This window comes from Lactuca sativa, chromosome 5 (assembly GCF_002870075.4).
Source record: "Lactuca sativa cultivar Salinas chromosome 5, Lsat_Salinas_v11, whole genome shotgun sequence".
Lineage (NCBI taxonomy): Eukaryota > Viridiplantae > Streptophyta > Magnoliopsida > Asterales > Asteraceae > Lactuca > Lactuca sativa.
Window position 1 is genome coordinate 258,592,790 of NC_056627.2, and position 10,898 is coordinate 258,603,687.

Genomic DNA, 10,898 nt, shown 5'->3' on the forward strand with positions numbered 1-10,898 from the left:
TAATAGACTTTTGAAATGTGTGGAATACTCATTACCCTTGAATGAGTTTTCCTACATCAACAATGATCAAACAGGCATAAAAGTCATCCCCATTAAGGATTTGTACAGACAAAAGTGCCAATTCTCAATATGTTGAACAATGGTTGACGATACAAGACAAACCAGAGAACATGAAAGTAGCATATTGCGTACTGATCCAAGAATCACCCAAGAGATTACAGAAAATATTGGATAAACCTAGGAACAATTAAAGGTTGGATACAAACATCGTAAGAACTATACATAAAAATAAAGACACGTATCTCGATTTCCAAGTGGGAGACTGTATAACTTTAAACGCCCCCTTTTAAAGGAATAATATGGTTTAAAGAACAGGGAAATTTAAAACTGTGACACAAAGGACCTTCGAATTTTTTGATAGTATTGGTCCTATCGCCTACCTACTCATACTATCTCACAAGATGAATGCCATTTTTAATGTGTCAAATTTCTTAGAAGTGTCTATCCAATGATATTCTTTCTATCTCTCAATAAGGTGAATTAAGAAATCATGTTAGTGTTACATGCTTGTTAAGTGCATGCGGGAGAGTTATATATAGGATTCGATCACCTAAGAAAGACTAATTCAAACCTTATTTCCTTGTTCCTTGTTTGGGTATGGGCATAGAATAGATTGATTCATTCGATCTTAGGTCATGTACGAATGTCATACACAAGAGGAGTATAGAAGAATCACGTAAAAATCAAACAAAAAATACCCCTAATTGTTCAAAGATACCCTGACTACAATTGGTAAAATAAGGAACAATTGTACGATGCCATATATTAATTAGAAGCAATACAACATTTAATATCTAAAATTTCTTAAAGAATTAATCATGCCTTATTTGAAAAGTGGAAAAATCATTTGAAAATAAGACTTGTTTTTAATGTTTAATCCAAAAATTTTATAATTGGTTTGTGAAATCTATTAAATAAAGTCATTTGAACACAAAACTCTATTTACCATTCCCACACAACTTTGTTTCACGGAAAATTTTGATTTCCATCCATGAACTTGAAATCATTACAAAACTCAAGTCCCTAACTAAGTTTGTTCATAAATAGCTTATATGTAACTAAATTCTAACGATGCAAGTTGAGAAATCAAATCAAATCCAAGAAGATCTTATCATATCTTACAAAATTGCAAGAGATTTTCCTACCTCCTTACTCTCAATTTCATGATCTCTCTCACTCCTTCTCCTAACTAGCTAGTTACTAAGCTATCTTTAACTAACTAGATCTTCACGAAGAAAGTGGCAGGATCAAATCAAATCCAAGAAGATTGCACCATATCTTGCTGAAAGATTTGTTGTTATCTTACTTCCCCTTCATTATATAAATCTCAACCTCCCTTCCTTCAGTCCTTCCCTTTCATTTTCCAACTAACTATCTCAAGAATTACACTCAAACTTCATCACTTTTCATCTCCTCTCACCCCCTTCGAAACCCACCAAAACCGAGAGTAAAAAATGGTTGTTGCACCTTTGGTTTTTCAGCCACCATTCATAGCCCTTTACCTCTTTTGTTGCTCAAGTTTTCTACCCCAAAACACCACTAACAGTATGTTAATTCACTGCACTAAAATTGGTTAACAAAACAGTAGCTAAACCACTTCTTTTCTTGCTCATTTGTTGTAATTTTCGAGCCATATAACACCCAAAATAGTGGTTGTTTTCGAGTGGCCAAAAACACCCATAAAACCTTTAATTTTGTTGCAAATCATTGATAGTTATGAAACTAGGTTGATGGACTCCTTAATTAGGAGTGGACGAAAATCTATAGGGAGGCCCTATAGATTTTGTCCACAACTTCTTAGTGGGAGGTCATGAGTTGCTTAAGCTTTAAGTAGGAAATTAGGGTTTCCTCCCTAGCAGCCTTCAGCTATATAAGGAACCCCTATGCTTAGGATTTTTGGCCAATGCTTGCTTCCAGAGAACCCTAGCCGAAATTCTAAGAGCTTACTCCTCTCTCTTTCTCATCTTCTTGCTACTGGTATTTGTGAGCCATTAGAGGTGCAGCATTTGAGGCACTAAGCTTTCAAGAGTCAAGGATCTATTAGGAATTCTTGTTATTACTACATAAAAAGCAAGGTAAACTCAAAACCCTTTTTGTTATACGATTTTAGAAAATTGTATGCTAGATCTAGGTTTATTCCTTTGGTATTCAATTGCATGTTCAAATAGTGAAAAACTTAGATCCAAAGCAATTAGGGTTGTATGAACACATAGGATGTAGTTATGCCCATAACCCATCAGTTATATCTTAATAGAAACTATTCAAAAAATGATTATGGTAGTATTAATCAAATTAACCTATTTTTTATGATATTAATGGTATTTATGAACTTTGATATGATATTTGTTATATTTAATTTTTTTTAATTCAACAAATTAGAAATTAATGGTCTTCGATTAATCCCCGTCTAACTGATTAATCCCTTAACCCCAGTTCACCGACTAGCTAACATCGAGCATTTTTTACAACCTTGCTTCTTGGTAACATACTTTAGATCCATGAAGAAACTTCGTAAACTCTTGATTTTTATCTTCTCTTTTGTCATAAACAATTGGGAATTGTAACTAAAACTTGGGATTGTTGTGGAACTATCTCATTCATCAAAATAAGAATACAAACTTACTGAAGTCCACTGTAATAACCGTTAATCCAATGTGAACGAATAAAGTGTGCATAGATCTATACGGGTTGACACCCCTATTTGTGGTTGCTAGCTATAACCATAGTTTACAAGACAAAACGGACAACAACTTCTTGTTTTTATCTTACTCTCTTTATCATGACATCGATGAAGCGTCGTTACGACAACAAGCACCAGCCTGATTTTCACTGTGCTTCACGGAGGTGGGTTCAAGTCATATAGCTCGGTTACTGTTCCACAAAATGTCGGATATGAAAATACTAATACAGACTTAGATAAGGTCGTATGTAGTTAAGAGATTTGCATGTAGAATGTTAAACAAATTATTAGTGTTTATTTAGATAGAATAAAAACTTAATATTCCATTTCATGAAAATATGTTGATTTTTACTTATTCATTATAAGTAAATTAACATGAATACTTATATCGGATTACAAGTATGAGTTTCACATAAGTCATATCAATAACATTTTTGGGTAAATACTTGCACAAACTTTTCTTTGCAAACATTCTATGTTTTATAAAGTTTACTTTTTATAGAACTCACTATAGCTCAGGTATAACTCCAAATAGCCTAGAATTCACTTTACCAATACAAATACAAGTTAGAATAGAACTTTATGTAGTATAAGGATTTACTCTTAGATCAGGATTAAGTGTAGGGTTTTATTTATATAAAGTAAACACTTAAGAGTATACAACACGAAATCATGTTGACTTTAACTTATATTTCATAAGTGAATAAACATCCATAATTGTATGGGATTACAAGTACATTTACATTTAGGTCAGGATGACACTTATCATTGTTAATTTACCACTCTGAATTGTAAAATTAACATTTTCATATAATTTGATAATTGTTCACTATTATATAAAATCCTCTTTTAAAAAGGAAAACAGAGTCGAAACCGATAGAAATCACCAACAATTACTGTTGATGTATTTTCAAAGCCGTGTATTCTCAGAAAACTAGAAACTGGATTTCAAGCCTCGTGAGTTATGGAATAACCTATCTTTCATTGTATTTTTTTAGTTGGCCAACCTATTTAGGTCTTTTGTTTTTGTTAAATTATGCTTAGCTGAACTTGTTTTGTAAACTTGCATTCTCAAAGTTTAAATTAATATAATCCTTGAATTCAAATCTATGAAGATGTGTAATGATATTCATGTTTTGTATTGTTCAATGTATGTTTGTTAACTATAATCCAATTTTCAACGTCACAACCTCGGTGCTTCTGCCGCCGGCAGGGTGTGACATAGGCAAAGTATATCAGTCTTCACACTTTCTCAGACTATTTTGGCCTAGAGAAACATATGAAATATCAACTTACTTTCAATTATTTGGTATATTGCTATTATAGGTAGATAAGAATGTATGTTGTTACTATCGGTTAAGGAATATAAGAATGGTACTATGAATGACACATAAAATACATTGCCTATGTTAATAGTGCAAGTAACGTAGGTTGTTATTCTCTGTAATTTTCTTGATTATATACTACTTGACCTCGTTCCTGACCTCAACTACATCCATCCTCCCCAGCAGGACGTCATATTGATGTCACATTTAAATGAACAAGAGATGTATACTTCAAATATTTAATAAGTTTTAACGATAAAAAAACACAAAATTTTTAAAAATATCAAATCCAATAATATGATACTTAAAAAGGTGAGAGATCTCATTTAACAAACTGACCAATTTTTCACCATTTAAGAAAATGGTCATCTCACGACTAAATAAATACCCTTTAATGTCACGCATTGTGTGTCATAAAATGCACAGATGACACACAAATGCGTGTCAAGGAAGGTCCTATCATAAAGAAAGATGAAAAGCTTTTGTGCGTCATAAATTTACGACGCACATTTATGACGCACGTTTACGACACTCAATGTGTGTCAAGAAAGGTCCTATCATACAAAAAGACGGCACACATTTGCATGTTATAAACTTACGACGCGTATTTACGACTCGCATTGCGTATCATTAGAATCCCTATCATAAATGAAGATGACACGCATTTGTGTGTCATAAACTTCAACAACCATTTACAATACACATTTACGAATAATAAGAAAACAATTCATTTCATACGATATATGCATTAACATTTAAAGAGAATCACATTCAATAATCTCATTATACAAAAATATAATGTATACAAATAATCTCTCTAAATTTGACCTGAAAAGTATAATTAATAACTAATGGAACATTAAAAGGGATTAAGATACATGAATCAACTTTCACCAAATCAAGAAACACCATCACATCATCCTCAAATATGATCTGTGTGAACATATGACCAGAATTGTCAACCATCATAAAAAAAACCACAAATTATGAGAAAGATGACAAAAATAACTCATATTTACCAAGTGTTGTCTTGTGTATTGGTGTTAAACCGCTTAATCATACCAAGTGATCTAAAAAACACATAAATCTTTAAAAACCACATTTTACAAACAAAGAGGGTACACCTGTCTTTAGCTCAATTGATTGGATTTATATATCACTTGGCCCACTGAAAAGGAAAATCATATAATTGAATGCTCTATTCCATTCCTTTATGGCAAACAAAAAGGATTTTTTTTTCAGTCCACCATAATACTACATACCACTACCTCTTCGTTTACTTGGTTTGTTAATGTAACGACCCGTCTCCGGTATGATGATTCCATGGTTTTTATTTTGAAGTTTGCAAGAGGGACTCGGCGAGTTCATAGCCTGACTCGCCGAGTAGGGACGGGATTTCGAGCACGTGTTAGTCGGCGACTCGGCGAGTCCATATTCGGGACTCGGCGAGTCTGTCTGTCTGCAAAAAAACCCTAAATCCTCGGGTTGCCCACTATTTAAGCCACCTTATAGCCCCAATCTCGCCTCCTTCACCCTCAGAGAGCTGTGAGAAAAACCCTAATCCGTTCTTGAGTGATTTAAGTGTTCTTGTGTGAATTTGTGAAGGCTTGAAGAAGGAGAAGAAGAAAGGAGCAAGGAAAAGAGGTGTAGAGCAAAGATTCAAGGGCAAATCAGAGTTCCTTGAGGTATTCTTCGGATTTCCTTCCCTTTTATGCTTTAAAACCCCATTAGAACTCTTCTAGATCTAGTTTGATGCTTTTCTCAAGCCTTATGATGATATGGATGCCCTATTAGGTCGAGATATCCTTAGATCTGTTCATTTAGGAGTTGTAGAGCCCGGATCTATTGTCTTTTGTTGATACCTTGCATGAAAAACCTAGATCTAGCCTTCTCTTTATGATTTTGAGCTATTTTATCTTCATGGATGCATATGGGCACGTAAAGATAGAATCTTTACGTGCTAATCGAGTTAAAGGAGTCCAGGTCTATAAGTTTTATGCACTGGATTCAAGCAGAATCGAGTTTTGAGTTGTTGCATGCAAGCGACTCGGCGAGTCTAAAGAACGACTCAGCGAGTCGAGTCGAGAGTCCCCGATTTTCCCTTTTCGAGTGATGTCGAGTAGGACCAGTGAGTGGTAGAGTGGACTCAGCGAGTTTGAGGTTAGACTCAGTAATGGAGGGACTCGACGAGTTGTTCATACAACTCGGCGAGTCCAAGGCAATCTTCTTAGCTCGAAGAACAACTCGTCGAGTTGTTCATATGACTCGGCGAGTCGGATGCAGATTGCCTAAGTTTTGATTCAAAAGGGAACTCGTCGAGTTGATGCCATACTCGACGAGTAGTAGCGAGTAGGGTCGAGAAGTGAGAATAAGGACTCGGCGAGTTGGCGGCCCAACTCGGCGAGTCAGGTCAACTGTGGGTTGACTTTGACTAGGAGAGTTGACTTTGGCCAAGGGAAAAAGAGTCATTTTACCCCAGTGCAGTGTTTAGCATTGATTGAGTGTGTTTATGGACTTGTAGCCGGGGAGATACCGGAGCAGCAGCAGATAGCTTCCAAAGCCATACACACAGCAGCCAGTTCACGAGGTGAGTTTCCTTCAAGTAGGATCAGGGTCTAAGGCCACAATGCCGGCCCATTTAGTTAGTAGCAGTTCCGGACTTCAGTCCGAAGCAGTAGTTCAGTATGCTTGATGCCTCCGTGATTCAAGCACGTTGTGTGTTATGTTAGTTGACATGTGTTATGCCATGCTATGATGAGTAGTTCCGGACTTCGGTCCGATGCAGTCAGTTCCGGACTTCGGCCCGATGCAGTTAGTTCCGGACTTCGGTCCGATGCAGTCAGTTCCGGACTTCGGTCCGATGCAGTCAGTTCCGGACGTTGGTCCGATGCAGCTAGTTCCGGACTTCGGTCCGATGCAGTGGGCAAGGCCCAGTATGTGTTTTTATATGTATTGTATGGTATGTGGTAGTTTGGGGGAGCTCACTAGACTTCATGCTTACAGTTTCAGTTTTGGTTTCAGGTACTTCCGCAAGCAAAGGGAAGAGCTCGGGATGATGGCATCGCACACACCACAGCTTCATTTTTCATCCTGGGAGTTGATTCAGTTCTTGATTTTGATATGATATAGATATGATACAGTTTTCCTCACAGTGTTTTTACTATGTTTGAGATACATCATGTATGGTTTTATGATATGATACTCAGATTATGGTTTTTGGTTATATTGAAAAATGAAATTTTTTTGGGTCGTATTTTTGGGTTGTTTCAGTTAAATAAATTGATTCCATCACTAAGCAACCATAATGTTTTATTTGTTTAATATCTTGAGAAACATTTTCTTATTGATAAAATTTGATTTACTCTAGAGACAAAGGTATAGCAGTCATTTTACTTTCACTAAGAACCTATATAACACCGAATTCATACCATCTGTAAACAAATAAAAAAAACTATGTACATACTTTATAAGGGCAAACTGACTTTCATGCATTCCCCTCCCCACATAGATTCCTGGCTGCAGATAATTAGACAAAAGAGTGATGAAATATATGAAGTTGTGGGTAAAAGGGTAAAAATGGAACTTTAATAATAAAGATTATATAATATACATGCGACTACCATAGGAGAAATCTTACAATAAGCCAATTAGAGTTCCCAATTCATTGCTGCTTGTAAATTTGGCAACAACTATAAAGCCACTGCCATAATGTTTGTATGGAATTACAAATTTACACACAACAATTAAAATAGATGGTTATTTATGAAATGTACTGCAGTCATTTGTGCATGTTTACTCTCCAATGTATTGCCATTTGAATTGACAATATGTTTTAAAAGATGAATTTTGCCAACTTTGTAGTCAATTTTCCAAACTCAATTTAGGAAATTTTCTTAAGTATTATTATTCACATAAAGAATAGAAAGGAAATAAATTTACCTGAAAGAAACGTGTCCACCAAATTTTCCAGACCCTAGTAGAACCTTTGAATACAAATCCATTTAACCCGAAGAGCATAAATGCTATTAAATCATAACAAACAATAAACAAAAAATGATTCGAGTAACATAAATGCTAGAGTTTTAACAAAGTTGTTCAAACATTTCACCTTATAAGTTTTAGTATTATCAATTGGTTAGATAATTATACATGAGGATCACTGGAAAGCACAAACCCACGAATTATAACCTTATCAATTATGATGCTTGAAATTGTTGCCCCCTATACCAAAAAAAAATATTAGAAGCTAAAAATTATCAACATATAATGTAATTTTCTTACAAAAAGGTATCAAATCCAAGAATAATACCCTTATCAACTGATATAAAGGATCCAGCAGCTATAAGTACAAGAAAGGAATTAGAGATTCCAGATAAGAGCATTTTGTAGTTGTTTTCATATGCAAGTCACTCAGATTCCAACCCTCATTCACATTTTGTTTTTTAGTTGATTTATCCACTTTACAAACAAATCCAATTTGGAGTAACTTCAAAGAGTCCACCAGGAAGTAGAAGGAATAGAAAAAGCCCAAAAAAAAAGCTTCAGAATAGTTTAAATTGACTAAAATAAAAAATCAGAAGAAGATTCTTGTAACAACCCAATTTTCACGTCCAAAAATTTCATTTTTTATAAATTACTTTAATTAAAACATTTGTAGGAAAAACATTGACATATTATAACATCTCATAAAACCATGTATAATGCCTGAAAATCCAAATCATAAAATGGTGACAATGTCAGAGTACAATCCCAAGGAAACTTATAGTGCCGAAACTAGGGTGTGTGTATGATGTGCAGCTACCGCGCCGACTCCTTCCCCTTCGCTAAAGAGGTACCTGAAACAAAACTGAAAACTGTAAGCACAAAGCTTAGTGAGTTCCCTCATCGCACCACATGCCATAAAATCACATAACATGCATATACTGTCAGGCATATCTGGATGCCCGACCTACCCCTTCGGTCCTATCGACCGGATAATGCCTAGCATATCTGGGTGTTGGCCTCCCCTTCGGTCATGTCGACCGGATACTGCTTAGCATATTTGGGTGTTGGCCTCCCCTTCGCTCTTGTCGACTGGTAACCGGGGACTATTTCACCCCCTACTACTACCACATAATATCATATCACATATATCATAATCTGGCTAGCATGGCTGGGTACTAAACTACCCCTGCGGTCCTATCGACCGATAGTCGGGGACATGCTAGCACATAAGACATAACAGGTAGCAGTAAGTCTAGATGAATATCACAAAGACAAACATCTCATATACAACTCCTATTGGTGGGTCGGCATAGTGGCCGTAGACCCACCGCTACTGGAAGTAACTCAGCTCGAAAGGCTGACTGCTGAAAACCTGCTTAGCAACTGACTGACTGCTTCTCCGGTAACCCTCCGGCTATAATCTCACAACACTTAGTTAGAATCTTATATCTACTCTTAGGTTAAAATGACTATTTTACCCCTAACCAAATCCAACTCATAGTCAACTTCAAGTTGACCCGACTCGTCGAGTTGGGCCGCCAACTCGTCGAGTCCTTAACTCTTTACCCGACCTTATCCATGACTCTACTCGTCGAGTTCAACAATGACTCAACGAGTTCCCCCTCCTTTATGAACATCGAATGAATCTTCATCCGAATCGCCAAGTCGGATGAACAACTAGTCGAGTTCACCTTCATCTAATAAACAAGTCATGTCCTTGACTCGCCAAGTTGTATGAACAACTCGTCGAGTTCATCTTCAACTGCAAGGAGATTGCTTTGGACTCGCCAAGTCCGTTCATTCACTCGTCGTGTCCAATGAACTCCAGATCTAAGGCTAAGTCCAAAATGTTGGGTCACTCCCTTGGACCCTCTAAAAACCCTACTCGCGCTCAACTGGATTCCTTCAAACCTTAACAGAAAAGGGGAGTTTCGCCTCGGACTCACCGAGTCCTAAGAAGACTCATCGAGTTGGGCACGTCCAAGTCTTATTTCTCGATTTCCAGCGTACAAATCTTGACCAAAAGGTAGATCTAAGCTCCTTCAATCGTTCTAGCACATAAAGTTACAAACTTTACGTACATGCATGGGACTCTAAGCTCAAAAGGACATAAAATAAGCTCTTAAGATGCATGGGACCTTAGATGGGTGCAAAAGCAACCCCTAACTGCCTTGTGACTCCCTTAATGACTTGATTCTGAAGCCACAACCCCCAACCATGCTTGCATTCATGGTTGGTCACCAAAAATGGCTTATAAAAGCCCTAAATCTACCCAAAAAGGGATCTATCAAATGAAAGAGCAAGGTTACAACTTTATACCTCCAATAAACTATGGTAGATGCACAAACTCGAGTTCCCTTGGTCTTCACTTGTTTCCTCAAGGCTTTCCCTCCCTCCTTATAGTCACAACTAGCAAGATCCACCAAAAATGCCTTAGATCTTCTTAAAAACGGCTAAGGTTTGCTATGGGGAGTTCTGGAAGCATTTGGGTACGAAAGGGAGGCTGAATAAGTGGTTTAAATAGGGTGCAAACCCTCATCTAGGGTTTTGTCCGGACAACGCCTACTCGCCGAGTCCGGACGTGGACTCGTCGAGTAGGTCATTAAACTTCTGCGTCCAATACCCTCCAACTCGACGAGTTGGACCTCAACTCGCCGAGTACAATGCCAAAATGCAAGATACTAGAATAAAATACATACCAGGAACCTGGTGCTACAAATCTCCCCCACTTATTTTAGACTTCGTCCTCGAATTATGTGGTTCAATCCTGGAAGAGTTCTGGATAATGCTCCACCATCTCGTCTACTGGCTCCCACGTCCATTCTGAACCCTTCCGATGCTGCCATTGC